Source organism: Pseudophryne corroboree, chromosome 10 (genome assembly GCF_028390025.1).
Source record: "Pseudophryne corroboree isolate aPseCor3 chromosome 10, aPseCor3.hap2, whole genome shotgun sequence".
In the NCBI taxonomy this organism is placed as follows: domain Eukaryota; kingdom Metazoa; phylum Chordata; class Amphibia; order Anura; family Myobatrachidae; genus Pseudophryne; species Pseudophryne corroboree.
Window position 1 is genome coordinate 138,137,843 of NC_086453.1, and position 15,425 is coordinate 138,153,267.

A 15,425-nucleotide genomic window follows, 5' to 3' on the forward strand; every position below is an offset into this window, starting at 1 on the left:
CCTAGATACGTCAGAAGGTCCCTTCTCCCACTCCGAAATAGAATCAACCGGAGGCTCTGTGTTCCCTCACACATCAGCTGCAGTAGCATCCAGACCAGGACCCAGGAAGTACAGGCCATGCAGTGCAGGAGGTGGCTGGGACTCCTTAATACAGGCTAGGACAGCCGTGGCCAACCTGTGGCTCTTGAGCCGCGTGCGGCTCTTTCTTTATTCAAATGTGGCTCCCGACACTCAAAGTCACCTGACCACAACAGATCCTGGAAACTGGTGCACTCCAACCAGACACACAGCAGCACTACAGCAACTGAAAACTGAGGGAGCCAGATACTGGGCTGTAGTGACATATGACTGTGGGCTAGAGTGGCACAAGGGGCAGCTGGCTGGAGTGACACAGAAGGATCCTGGTAGGAGAGACATAATGGGGGTGCTGGCTGGAGTGATACAGGAGGGTGCTGGCTGGAATGACACAGGAGGGTGCTGGCAAGAGTGACACAATGGGGACCTTGCTGGAGTGACAAAGGAGAATCCTGGCAGGAGAGACACAATGGGGAGCTGACTGGAGTGACACAGGAGGGTGCTGGCTGGAGTGACACACTGACACCTGGGGAAACTGGCTGGAGTGACACATGGAGGAGCTGAAGTGTATTATGTGAATATGGCTTTTTCAATATATTTTATGTGGATCTGGATTTTTTTATTATTTTATGTGGAAGTGTCTTTTTCAATGTATTTTATGTTGATTCTGGCTTTAAAATGTATTTTATGTGGATCTGGCATTTTCATTGTCTTTTATACCAGGGGTGTGGCATAGCAGGCACAAAGTCACACCCCATTTTTGCACATGCGCCTTTGGCTTGATGTCGGCTCTTTAACATACCTAACAAGATTTTTTGTCTCTTTGTCTCTGACTGGTTGGCCACCCCTGGGCTAGGAAATGGGACCTTCTGCCTGCAGGGGACACCATTCTGTGCACAGCAGAAGAGAGGGTAGGGGGGGAAGGAGGGGAGGTAAACTTGGGACAGGCTGTGTGTAGAGCAGGAAAGAGGGAGGGTGGACTAACTGTGCAGAGCAGGAGAGGGGGAGGGATAGGTTGTGCAGAGAAGAAGGGAGGGCTCGGGACAGGCTGTGTGCAGAGCAGCAGAGGGGGGGGTGGACTTGCTCTGCAGAGCAGGAGAGGGAGGGACCCTGGACATGCTGTGTGCAGAGCAGGAGAGAGGACTTGCTGTACAGACTGCAGAGCTGAAGCAGGGATTAAGGAAGGGGGCGGGGAGAGGGAACATCACTCATCGCCTGCAGGGGAGGACAGATCATGCGCTGTGCAGAAGCAGAGCCTCTATCAAATGTGGAGCAGTGCGGCGCCTGGCCAGTAGAAGCAGGGGAGGAGAAAATCTGAAGGGCAGATCACATACCCCTGCCGCCAGACCACTGTGTTTCTATTTTCACACAGGGGGACAACGCCACTATAAAGAGAAGCAGGGGAGGTAAGTGGAGTGATCGTGCTCCCTGTGCTCTTCTCCAGCCGGAACGCCTCCTTCTTTGGGGCCTGTTACATATTGTAATCAATGAGCGTGACTCATAACTAATACTGCTGATGCCATTGGCGGCTACTGGCCGCCAATTCAGGTCCCACGCCCATAGGCAGCTGCCTAAAGCTGCCTAATGGTAGCTCCGGCCCTGGCTAAGGCAGGAACAACAAAGGAAGTGGAGGGTATTGTATACACGGCAGCACACACGCTGCCTGCATTTGAGCACCACCAATACTTGTTATCTGTAGCACAGTGTATTGCACCCTGGATATGATCATTTAAACCCTGCAAGGGACAGTCTATATGTTCTTTATTTACTATTCTGCAGTTGTGCAGTGGCTTTCATAGAAGTAGCACTAGCTACATTGTCGGTGTTGATTATATAAGCTGTGCAGTGGTCTTGATACGGGCAGCACTACTATAGATCCTGTATTGATGCATATCTGTATGTTGCAGAGGTAGCACATGCTACATTTTCAGCGTTGATGATATAAGCTGTGCAGTGGCCGTGGTATGGGCAGCACATGCTATAGATCTTGTACTGATACATATCTGCACATTGTCAAAGTTTATGATATCAGCTGTGCAGCGGCTTCTATATAGGTAGCATATGCTACAGTTGTTGTATTGACATACATCAGTATATCGATTCGCAGTAATTTGAGGGTTCCTTTAAGTGCCGATATATAACTCTAACCGGCAGTTTATTCACTCCTTTCAGGAGTGTGTCGTGTGCTGTAGACCCAAAAACGTATGAACCTTGCAATGCATGTGTAACAGGGTTCAACGTAATAGTCACTGCATGTCTGACTGCTCTACCTCTCTTCCTTCTAACCTCATGCTAGTGACTCACTCTCTTATTCTCCACCCTATGCCAATGGTATGATGGATGAAAAGCAGAAGTGAGACACTATAAAAGTAAAGAGGTTGCCTTTAAGTTGTTATCATACCTACCTGCCCCCGCCATAAAAATCGCGGATGGAGGAGGGTGTCTGCAGATGCTGCGGGTGGAGGGGGGCAGGTGTGGGGGAGACATATAAGGGGGGTGAATGGTGGAGGGGGCCTGGAAATTGCTGGGGGTGGTGAAGGGGCGGAGGAGTGGGAGCCGCGGGTGGTGTAGGGGGTCTGGAGGCACAGCATGTGGTGGAGGGGTGGAGTGCCGCATGTGGTGGAGGGGAAGGTGCGGAGGCACTATGGTAAGGGGAAACTGGGAGTGACTGGTTAGCTCCCAGGAGACGCTGCTGCTGGAGGGAGGAGGGGGTCAGAGCCTGCAAGTAGCGCAGACTTCTGCAGCGCTACCCGCCGGCTAAAGTGTGTGAAGGAGCTGGGCGCACCTCACTGCGGGTGGCAGCGCTGCAGCTAGCGGTGGGGTTGCCGGGGCTGGAGATAACAGAGGCAGTACGGAAAGTGCACAGCGGCTGGTGACCCACAACTGCAGCTAAGAAGCGTGGAGTGTGCCAGAAAGTGACGCTCCTCCCCGCCAGAGAGACCCTGCTGAGTATGCTGATGTGGGGGTCAAGTATGGCATACCCCCTCACACCCCCCCATACCTCCCAAATGTCCCAATTTTCGCGGGACAGTCCCATTTTTTGGGGTCTGTCCCGCTGTCCCACCCGCGGGTCGCAGTGTCCTGCGGTGGGGGGGCAGTTGAAAAGCTCCTGTACTCGCTGTTCTGCTTAGCAGAGCAGCGGTGAATAGTGGAGACAGAGGGACAGGGGGCATCAGGGGGTACGGATTAAGGGGGGGTTCCTGCAGCAGAGCCGGATTAAGGGGGGGGGGGGGGGGCAGGCGGTACGTACCGTTGGCCCCACAATTTTAGGGGTCCCCCCGGCTCGAGTAGCTCTGTCCCAGCTCAGAAGCTCCCCCAGCAACAACGGCAGCATTGTGCTACAGTCGGCACACGCTGCTGCGTGTTGGCAGGTCTGTGGTGTTGCAGGGAGGCAGCAGTCTCCCTGCTTTCTTCTGCCTGTGCGGGTGTGTAGGGGGGAGCGACCACCTCCTCTGGATTTAGCCCTAGCTGAGGGGCCAAAATTCCATGTAAAAAAAAAAAAATACGGAATTTGCATAAGGGGGCGTGGCCTCGCGGGCGCGATTAGGCCACGCCCCCAACCCCACAGCAGGCACAGCAATGAGATAGGGCTCCCCTGTCTCAAGTACCCTGTGCCCCCCGGACTCATAATCAGCCCCTGGGGGCATGCCAGCAGCTCACAGAGCGCTGGGCAAGCCCCCTCACTGACGAAAACGGGCCCTCCCGTGAAGCCACGCCCCCTTTTCGCTGTGTGTGTGTGTTTGTGTGTGTGTGTGTGTGTGTGTGTGTCTCCTGCTCCTGAAGAAAGCTGGGAGGTATGCACCCCTGCCTGTGCCATGTCCATACTATATGCTTCTGCAGCTGCTCCTAGTCTCCTGTAGATTTGGCCAGATCTGTGACTCATTTGACTAACTCCGCCCACTGTTGTGACTCCGCCCAGCGTTAGCAAATGAATCACAAAATCACAGATCTGGGCTATTATATTGGAGATGTGAAGTCCTCACCATATGCAGTGTTACCTACGAAAGCACAAATTACTCTATCAAACATCACCCAATAGGTGTTGTAGTGTCATAACGGACATTCTACTTTTGCGGCCATACCCCATTGGATAAGCCCAACCTCTTCCGAACTTGGAAGCCAAGCAGTGGAAGGCCGGGTTAATACTTGGATAGGGGACTACCTGGGAATACCCTGGTGCTGCAATACAACTTTGTCCGCCTAAGACACACATCAACCCTAAAGGGCATGTTAAGATGATTCCATAAGCAAAATGACGACTGAACCTATGATTTAACTCCTTGCGAATATACTTCCCATTGGAATATAAGCAAGCTGAATGAGGGTTCTTTTTACCTATTGGATTTATTTGGTAGAGGTGTCAACTGCATAAAATTTACCATCAAGAGCTAAGCCGGCTCACTATTTAATTTAGTATTTGACTAATAATTGTGTAATGCATAGGCTATATATTTTCGCATTTTAATATTATCTCTGATGGAACTCCGTTATTTTAAAAGTACATAATAAAATTGTTATTTTTATCAGTCAACTATATCTGAATATATGTAGTCCTCTAGAATATGAGTACTTCCCAAAAAGAGTTATTTGTTCTCTTTCTTTGTCCTTAACTTCAGGTATACAGACTCAGGGGAGCACCACTGACGGTCACCCAATACACATCATATAGACAGTCATTCTGTCATTAAATGTGGGGTAACGTACTAAGGAATTTATTCCAGATAAGATAGTCGGTTCTTTTAGAGAACATTCACTATTCATCTCATAATTATCAGAAACCAGTGCGGCTTCCCTATCACACATTCTCTCTCTGACATGCAGGCAATCAAAGTGGGAGATGATTGCAATTAATTTTTGGGGAGAAATATAGAAAGAAATGGGAAACTACAATTCAGAGGGGTTGGGTGTCGGTGACCGGCTGATGGGATACTGCTGGTCACCATATAGATGCCAGGTTCCCAGTGTTTAGATTGCCGGCGGGAGGGGGGGGGGGGGGGGGGGGGGGGGCAAGCATAACGAAGCCCCTTGCCGGCTCGCTACGCAGCGGGCTCTGTGACTCGCTGCACTTGCCACAGGATCTATTCCCACTCTGTGGTTGTCGTGGACTAGTCCCTGTCAGTCGGCATGCCAGCTGCGGGGATTTCCACAGGGCAGGATTCCGGCGTCGGTATAGGAGACCACCGGTCACATAACCGCATCCCATTCAGAGATGTACATAGACCCAATGTTTATGTAAATCTCCGATGGGGTGAGTTCTGCACATGTACAGATGTCATTCTGCAGCATCACTCCAGATGCCCTGGACATTGCAGTCTTATTAACAGGCTGCGGACGTTTGGCGGCAGGTCTGGGGCAGCGATGGGGAGCTTTTGTCAAAAAGGGAGTGACACAGACTTCCTGGCCCCTGCAGTGTGATTACATCTGAGTGACCTGAGGGTTACTCAGATGTCCGTTGATCACACAGATGATCTGATGCTCTCTGGATGCAGCAGCGGATCAGAGAAGCCGGCAGGAGACATCTATCTACACAAGATGCCTCCTGCTGCATTTGCATATTTTCCCATCGCTGCATCGATGGGAACTGCAACCATCTCTTATTCAGGCCCTCAGTCACTGGTTGATGTTAATAGGGGAATAGCAGCTGATACAAGTTTAGAGATTGTTCTAGACTCAGCTGTGAAGATTATTTATTATACAAAGTAGCTACCAATCATGGGACAAAGTGGGTAGGTGTTAATGCCAAGTGCCCCACAGTATTGAAATGGCATATTACCATGTGTATGGGTGTCATCTTTGGGAAGATAAAACCTGTGAGAGAGATTATCAGATGTTATTTTGGCCAGAGTTGTATGCAGCAATCAGTACTAGTTGCTGCTATTCCCCAGTGGGTCAGAGAACCTGTCCTAGATTGTTATTCCGAGCACCTATTTTTCTGCAGCCTTGTTATAAAGCAAATAACCATGGATCCAAGGGCGTAGCTACCATAGGTGCAGACAGTGCAGCTGCAATGGGGCCCAGAGCTGAGAGGGGCCCACCTTCCTTGTCAAAGTTACATGTGTTATATACATTTTACGTCATTGGGTGGTACGTAGGGGTCCTTTCAAACTTTTTCCTTGGGGCCTGCAATATATCTAGGTATGCCCCTGGACCTGCTCATTGCAGTGTGGTATAAAACGAGCTGGAGGGCATTTTAATGTTATATAATATGAATGGGGGCACTGTAATGAGGCACATATATCATAATGTGAATTGAGGGTACTGTGCGGCATAATGTGTACTAGCAGCTCTGAAATGTGATATACTGTAGGGTGTACTCAAGCTATACTGCGATTCATAAAAGAAACTAGGGCACTACTATGGGGCATTACATTAAAAAGACTACTATGGTTCAGTAAATGAACTAGGGCACTATTATAGGGCATAAAATGAACAACTGCTGCAGAGAAGTGTCTTTCTAGAAAGCATTGGGACAGGGGCCCCTCCAAAATGTTGCTATGGGGCCAACAAAGTTCTGGCTACGCCCCTGCTTGGATCCTGTTAGTCTGTTAGAATAATCAGCTAGTATTGTACTTTTAGAATAAGCCACACTTTACACAAAGGCAGTGCACTTGACAAATACTGCTTCTTAATCTACTTCTAAAGAGATAGTTCTTTTATTAACTTACTTTTGGATAGTGAGAGAGGCCTTGACATATCAGTGGAAATGTATAAAGGATCTGTCTCTGTTATTGGTGGTAAAAATGTAGCACACTGTAGCATACCACCCTTACACTGATGGGCCCATGGAGTAATGTAATCACATCCTGTAACATGCTGAAGAATAAAGACGGCTTAAAAAATAAAAGAGTGGGAAAGATTTTTTTTCCTTCTTTAAATTGTAAAGACATTTTAGAGGGATATTACATACAGTATGATGAAGGAAAGGTGGGAATAGCTGGCATCTTGGGAACCTAAATTAGGCTAACTAAAGTGCCTCAGAAACTTTTGGTCCTCACCCAGTTCAACAACAAGGTCATAACATGTAAATCTCCTTAAAAAGAAAGATGGGAAACACTGGAATTGTGGTATTGGTGGTGATAGAAAAGTAGCACTGACTTCAGTCTTTCTCTTGAGCAGAAAAAAATAAGCCTAAAACCAGGGGGCATTTTGGGATGGAATACCAGCCCAGGAAATTTATGAAAACAGCACTATAGTGGGTGCGGTCTGATGAGGGTGTGGGGTGTCTTAAGGAGGGTGAAATCCCTCCTCATAGGGCCTGATTGCATGCAATTGCGGCCTTCCTTGCGTCTTTTGCTGCAGTTGTGTATGAGACCAGGGGCAGATTTGGAACTAAAGTGACCCCTGTAAAATTTTGTAGAAGTGTACAGACATGAGCAGCACAAGCAGTATAATATACTGTGTAATCATGGCAGCATCACTGCTGGATGGCAGAGTTGCTGTATGCAGTTATGGAGTAACAGGATGAGTGGGGACAATGTAGTGTAATGAGTGTGGTGGGCTGTCTGTCATGTGGACGGTGGAGCTACATGACAACACAAAAAAGGCCCGCACAGACATGGCGGCCTACCAGGAATCTTCCTGGTCAGCCCCATGGCCACTTCGCCCCTGCAAGACGCAGTGTGAAAGGAATATTAATGTGTTTTCCACTCTTCTGAGACAGATCTGGCTCATTCATCATGATAGTGTGTGGCCTCTGGGGGTGGGTGTAAGTCAAGTCCTATATGATTCCTGAAGTGTGATGGGTAGCCATAAAAAGGAAATAGCCAAGCTCTTAAAGTTGAAGGTAATTAAAGAACTTTTCAGTGAATGGTCAAGTCCTATTGTGATGGTTCAAAAACCAGATGGGACCATTTGTTTTTGCAATGATTTCATGCACTTCAATAGCTCATACCATACCAAGGTTTGACGTGTTAGTTGATAATTTTGGTCAAAACACATTACTTGTAAACATAACATTTTTGCTGATGGCAACTGACAAGTGAGTCTAATACCTGTATAATTTGCTATTTACCACTTGCCAGTGACAGGAAGTCAGGTTACAGGCAACAGTTATTACCATGAGGCTTGTTTGTCACAAAAAATGGACTAGCTAGACAGATTACAGTGGGAAGTTAGGCATTGGGAATGCATTTCATATTGTCATTGAGTAGGTTTAAAAATGACAAATAAACAAAAGCACTGTATTTAAAGACATCCTCATCATTTACTGGAGAGCTGTCCTAAATATATTTTATTTTTTCTTCATATAGGAAAAACAGGTACTCTTTGTTATTTAGTCAATTAGTGCAACTCCAGAAATGTACACCCAGATTTTACTAGCTAGCTCTCCTGAGCACAAGGAAACCAAATTGGTACAAGAAGTTGTACAATTATAGGATCTACAGTAGAAACATTTGTATATATTGTAGTGTTAAAAGGTTTCATTTTGTTTTCTTTTAGGTTTTTTTTTTACTTGTAGGCATATTTCGACTGCACACATGTACATCATCCATGTTTGCAAAACCTTAGTGTTAATAGTCTGTGAACAAAAATTGTGTTGTTGTTTTTTTTTACAGGTTTGGAACAGTGATTCAAAATAATTTCATATCACAGGACATCATTTTAGTGGGGTGGGAAATGATACGGAAGGGAGATAACTTATTATGTCTTATATTATTATTTGTTTGACTTTTTAAATTTTTTTTTTTTAACTTTTAGATTTTAAATTTATGAGATCTGTGCAGATGGGACCTTTTTAGATACCCTGCCTTGATTCCTGCAGCAATATATAACGTGAAAGTCATTTAAGTGACTTACAGTAGCATTAGTTGACATGGAGTACCTCCTGTCTGATGCCATCTTTAGAAGCCATTTAAAAAGAACAGCTCAGGCTTCACTGAAGTGTGCGAACTGGGCATACGATGAGTGGCATAAAAAATGGCCTGCTCCAAGACTGCCCCACAGTTTGCAGCAGGGCTGGTGCAAGGTTTTTAGACACCCTAGGCAATGCTGCACAATATCGCCCTTGCTTCCCATAATACCCCAATGCCCAGTTGCTCACATAAATAATTGATTTCTTTAAATATATTATTTTTTAGATTTATTAATACCGTAAATGATATAAATAATAATACTTTAACAATAATAACAAAAACATTAACACTGTCTACAAGACCACCATGTAATACTAAGAGCACTAAGGGCAGGATGTAATGAAGTCTGAATTCGGCGGCCGTGCGGGATGCCGTAAAAACTCCGACTTTGTTTACACAGGCAATTATGTACAAGGCATAGTTTAGCTTGTATATGATTGCCCCTTTAAAAAAAACATCTGAGTTCGGCCGGCAACACACACAGGCGATGGACTTGAACTTCCTTACATCCCAGCCTAAGAGCGTTTAAGTGACCACCATACAATACGGAGAACATTTAAGTGAACACCAGACAATACTAGTAGCATTACTGTGACCGCCATACAATATTGACAGCACTTTAGCGACTCGCCCACAATACTAATTACACTGTGCAGCAGGGAAGGAAGGGGAGGAGAGAGCAACAGGCAGCGCTGGCTGCATCACAGCATCTGAAATGTCATGTGACTGTCAGTACTGTGTGTGGCCAGTCTGCTCCGGACCTGAGAGAGTAGATTTGCAGGGGCAAAGTGCGCGGATAGTGGCAGCTGCGGCTGGTAAGACACGCAGCCACCGCTAACATCATGTAGATGAAGGGTGTCTCATTCAAAGACATCCTTCATTTTTGTGGTAGGAGGATTCAGTGGCACCCCCATGCCTAAAACTGCCTAATGGTAGCACCGGCCCTGGTTGGCCGCAGATAAAAGTCAAATCATCCTGACAGCTTAGTTTCATCACTAGCTAAGAGGGTCTCCCATACCAACACCATTTATAGGCTCTGCTAACAAATGGCAGCCAGGCTTTGCTTGTGCCTTCATTTATATATGGTATTGTCAGGCAGTAGTCAAAGGGGTTGTCCACATATTAACAATTAGCCGCCTGCTACCTGCAGTTTAAAGTCAATCTATATATGTGTGGGCAGCCCACTAAAGCTGACGAGAACACATCTAGCTACATAAATAATCACATATATTTGTTATCAAGTAGAGTACACTATAGAAGCCAAATATTGGGGCTGATTCAGATGTGAATGCTAATGCAATTGCAGCTGTGATTCTGTAAGCAATAATATTCTAATGCTGCCAACACATGGAAATATATTGAGACTCCCACCGGTGGCCTTGCTAACATAAACAATTGCTTACACACACAGTTGTGGTCACAGATCCTTTGATAATTGACCATCTGAGTGTCTCCGTGGACACGTAGAATGGCTGCAGGCAGGGGTGTAGCCAGAACTTTGTGGGCCCCATAGCAACATTTTGAAGGGGCCCCCATCCCAATGCTTCTAGAGAGACACTTCTCTGCAGCAGTTGTTAATTTTATGTTCCATAATAGTGCCCTAGTTCATTTTCTGAACCATAGTAGTGCCTTAGTTAATGTTATGCCACATAGTAGTGCCCTAATTTATTTTATGAAACATAGTAGTGCCCTAGTTTACGGAATGTCACATTGAGGGGCTGCCAGTATATACTATGCCACGCAGTTCCCCCAATTCACATTTTGACAGTGTCTCCAGTTCATATGATGCCTCATTACAGTGCCCCAGGTCTTATTATGTAACATTATATTGTCCTCCAGTTCATTTTAAACCACATTACAATGAGTATATCCAGGGGAATAACTATATTGTATGCCCTAAGGCAAAAGTTTGTGAGGGCCACTATGTACAGTATATACCAATGGTGTAAAATGTATATAATACATGTAACTGTGACAGTGAAAGTGGGCCCCTCTTAGCTCTGGGCCCCATAGCAGCAGCATTCCCTGCACCTATGGTAGCTACACCCTTGGCTGCAGGGACTAAGGCGCTGGCACCATGTTTTCCACAAAACGCCCTCCTCCTGTCAATCTTTTGCAGTTGATTCCTAATTGCAAGCATCACTGCAAAATACCTTGGCATGTGTGCAGGGCGATCATGATGCATGCGCTGGTGTATAATTGCGTCATTGTGCCAATATCGGCATTTCATACACATCTGAATCAGGCCAATTGTCACTTAATCCTGCAAACATGGAAGAATCATTCTGCAGCAAGACTATTAACATATTTTAATTAGAGATGAGCGGGTTCGGTTTCTCTGAATCCGAACCCGCCAGAACTTCATGTTTTTTTTCACGAGTCCGAGCGACTCGGATCTTCCCGCCTTGCTCGGTTAACCCGAGCGCGCCCGAACGTCATCATGACGCTGTCGGATTCTCGCGAGGCTCGGATTCTATCGCGAGACTCGGATTCTATATAAGGAGCCGCGCGTCGCCGCCATTTTCACACGTGCATTGAGATTGATAGGGAGAGGACGTGGCTGGCGTCCTCTCCGTTTAGACACTTGATTTACTAATTTTGGGGAGCATTAGGAGTACTCAGTAGTGTACAGTGCAGAGTTTTGCTGATAGTGACCAGTGACCACCACTTTTATTTATAATCCGTTCTCTGCCTGAAAAAAGCGATACACAGCACACAGTGACTCAGTCACATACATACCATATCTGTGTGCACTGCTCAGGCTCAGGCCAGTGTGCTGCATCATCTATATATATTATATATCTGTCTGACTGCTCAGCTCACACAGCTTATAATTGTGGGGGAGACTGGGGAGCACTACTGCAGTGCCAGTTATAGGTTATAGCAGGAGCCAGGAGTACATAATATTATATTAAAATTAAACAGTGCACACTTTTGCTGCAGGAGTGCCACTGCCAGTGTGACTAGTGACCAGTGACCTGACCACCAGTATATAATATTAGTAGTATACTATCTCTTTATCAACCAGTCTATATTAGCAGCAGACACAGTACAGTGCGGTAGTTCACGGCTGTGGCTACCTCTGTGTCCGCACTCGGCAGCCCGTCCATAATTGTATATACCAGTGACCTAACCGTGGTTTTTTTTTCTTTCTTTATACATACATACTAGTTACGAGTATACTATGTCTTTATCAACCAGTCTATATATTAGCAGCAGACACAGTACAGTGCGGTAGTTCACGGCTGTGGCTACCTCTGTGTCGGCACTCGGCAGCCCGTCCATAATTGTATATACCAGTGACCTAACCGTGGTTTTTTTTTCTTTCTTTATACATACATACTAGTTACGAGTATACTATCTCTTTATCAACCAGTCTATATATTAGCAGCAGACACAGTACAGTGCGGTAGTTCACGGCTGTGGCTACCTCTGTGTCGGCACTCGGCAGCCCGTCCATAATTGTATATACCACCTAACCGTGGTTTTTTTTTCTTTCTTTATACATACATACTAGTTACGAGTATACTATCTCTTTATCAACCAGTCTATATATTAGCAGCAGACACAGTACAGTGCGGTAGTTCACGGCTGTGGCTACCTCTGTGTCGGCACTCCGCAGCCCGTCCATAATTGTATATACCAGTGACCTAACCGTGGTTTTTTTTTCTTTCTTTATACATACATACTAGTTACGAGTATACTATCTCTTTATCAACCAGTCTATATATTAGCAGCAGACACAGTACAGTGCGGTAGTTCACGGCTGTGGCTACCTCTGTGTCGGCACTCGGCAGCCCGTCCATAATTGTATATACCACCTAACCGTGGTTTTTTTTTCTTTCTTTATACATACATACTAGTTACGAGTATACTATCTCTTTATCAACCAGTCTATATATTAGCAGCAGACACAGTACAGTGCGGTAGTTCACGGCTGTGGCTACCTCTGTGTCGGCACTCGGCAGCCCGTCCATAATTGTATATACCAGTGACCTAACCGTGGTTTTTTTTTTCTTTCTTTATACATACATACTAGTTACGAGTATACTATCTCTTTATCAACCAGTCTATATATTAGCAGCAGACACAGTACAGTGCGGTAGTTCACGGCTGTGGCTACCTCTGTGTCGGCACTCGGCAGCCCGTCCATAATTGTATATACCAGTGACCTAACCGTGGTTTTTTTTTCTTTCTTTATACATACATACTAGTTACGAGTATACTATCTCTTTATCAACCAGTCTATATATTAGCAGCAGACACAGTACAGTGCGGTAGTTCACGGCTGTGGCTACCTCTGTGTCGGCACTCGGCAGCCCGTCCATAATTGTATATACCAGTGACCTAACCGTGGTTTTTTTTTCTTTCTTTATACATACATACTAGTTACGAGTATACTATCTCTTTATCAACCAGTCTATATATTAGCAGCAGACACAGTACAGTGCGGTAGTTCACGGCTGTGGCTACCTCTGTGTCGGCACTCGGCAGCCCGTCCATAATTGTATATACCAGTGACCTAACCGTGGTTTTTTTTTCTTTCTTTATACATACATACTAGTTACGAGTATACTATCTCTTTATCAACCAGTCTATATATTAGCAGCAGACACAGTACAGTGCGGTAGTTCACGGCTGTGGCTACCTCTGTGTCGGCACTCGGCAGCCCGTCCATAATTGTATATACCACCTAACCGTGGTTTTTTTTTCTTTCTTTATACATACATACTAGTTACGAGTATACTATCTCTTTATCAACCAGTCTATATATTAGCAGCAGACACAGTACAGTGCGGTAGTTCACGGCTGTGGCTACCTCTGTGTCGGCACTCGGCAGCCCGTCCATAATTGTATATACCACCTAACCGTGGTTTTTTTTTCTTTCTTTATACATACATACTAGTTACGAGTATACTATCTCTTTATCAACCAGTCTATATATTAGCAGCAGACACAGTACAGTGCGGTAGTTCACGGCTGTGGCTACCTCTGTGTCGGCACTCGGCAGCCCGTCCATAATTGTATACTAGTATCCAATCCATCCATCTCCATTGTTTACCTGAGGTGCCTTTTAGTTGTGCCTATTAAAATATGGAGAACAAAAATGTTGAGGTTCCAAAATTAGGGAAAGATCAAGATCCACTTCCACCTCGTGCTGAAGCTGCTGCCACTAGTCATGGCCGAGACGATGAAATGCCAGCAACGTCGTCTGCCAAGGCCGATGCCCAATGGCATAGTACAGAGCATGTCAAAACCAAAACACCAAATATCAGTAAAAAAAGGACTCCAAAACCTAAAATAAAATTGTCGGAGGAGAAGCGTAAACTTGCCAATATGCCATTTACCACACGGAGTGGCAAGGAACGGCTGAGGCCCTGGCCTATGTTCATGGCTAGTGGTTCAGCTTCACATGAGGATGGAAGCACTCAGCCTCTCGCTAGAAAACTGAAAAGACTCAAGCTGGCAAAAGCACCGCAAAGAACTGTGCGTTCTTTGAAATCCCAAATCCACAAGGAGAGTCCAATTGTGTCGGTTGCGATGCCTGACCTTCCCAACACTGGACGTGAAGAGCATGCGCCTTCCACCATTTGCACGCCCCCTGCAAGTGCTGGAAGGAGCACCCGCAGTCCAGTTCCTGATAGTCAGATTGAAGATGTCAGTGTTGAAGTACACCAGGATGAGGAGGATATGGGTGTTGCTGGCGCTGGGGAGGAAATTGACCAGGAGGATTCTGATGGTGAGGTGGTTTGTTTAAGTCAGGCACCCGGGGAGACACCTGTTGTCCGTGGGAGGAATATGGCCGTTGACATGCCAGGTGAAAATACCAAAAAAATCAGCTCTTCGGTGTGGAGGTATTTCACCAGAAATGCGGACAACAGGTGTCAAGCCGTGTGTTCCCTTTGTCAAGCTGTAATAAGTAGGGGTAAGGACGTTAACCACCTCGGAACATCCTCCCTTATACGTCACCTGCAGCGCATTCATAATAAGTCAGTGACAAGTTCAAAAACTTTGGGTGACAGCGGAAGCAGTCCACTGACCAGTAAATCCCTTCCTCTTGTAACCAAGCTCACGCAAACCACCCCACCAACTCCCTCAGTGTCAATTTCCTCCTTCCCCAGGAATGCCAATAGTCCTGCAGGCCATGTCACTGGCAAGTCTGACGAGTCCTCTCCTGCCTGGGATTCCTCCGATGCATCCTTGCGTGTAACGCCTACTGCTGCTGGCGCTGCTGTTGTTGCCGCTGGGAGTCGATGGTCATCCCAGAGGGGAAGTCGTAAGCCCACTTGTACTACTTCCAGTAAGCAATTGACTGTTCAACAGTCCTTTGCGAGGAAGATGAAATATCACAGCAGTCATCCTACTGCAAAGCGGATAACTGAGTCCTTGACAACTATGTTGGTGTTAGACGTGCGTCCGGTATCCGCCGTTAGTTCACAGGGAACTAGACAATTTATTGAGGCAGTGTGCCCCCGTTACCAAATACCATCTAGGTTC

At 46.2% G+C, this 15,425-nt stretch overlaps 1 protein-coding gene, 1 long non-coding RNA gene and 1 pseudogene across 8 annotated transcripts in view; 2 read left to right on the plus strand and 1 right to left on the minus strand.

The window, feature by feature from the left end:
- The window catches only part of BRSK1 (BR serine/threonine kinase 1), a 662,917-nt gene that overhangs the window by 253,988 nt on the left and 393,504 nt on the right, over positions 1-15,425 (minus strand). The window lies entirely within an intron of this gene.
- The window catches only part of LOC134966236 (uncharacterized), a 105,451-nt gene that overhangs the window by 23,820 nt on the left and 66,206 nt on the right, over positions 1-15,425 (plus strand). The window lies entirely within an intron of this gene.
- LOC134968195 (5S ribosomal RNA) lies at positions 4,144-4,263 on the plus strand (annotated as a pseudogene).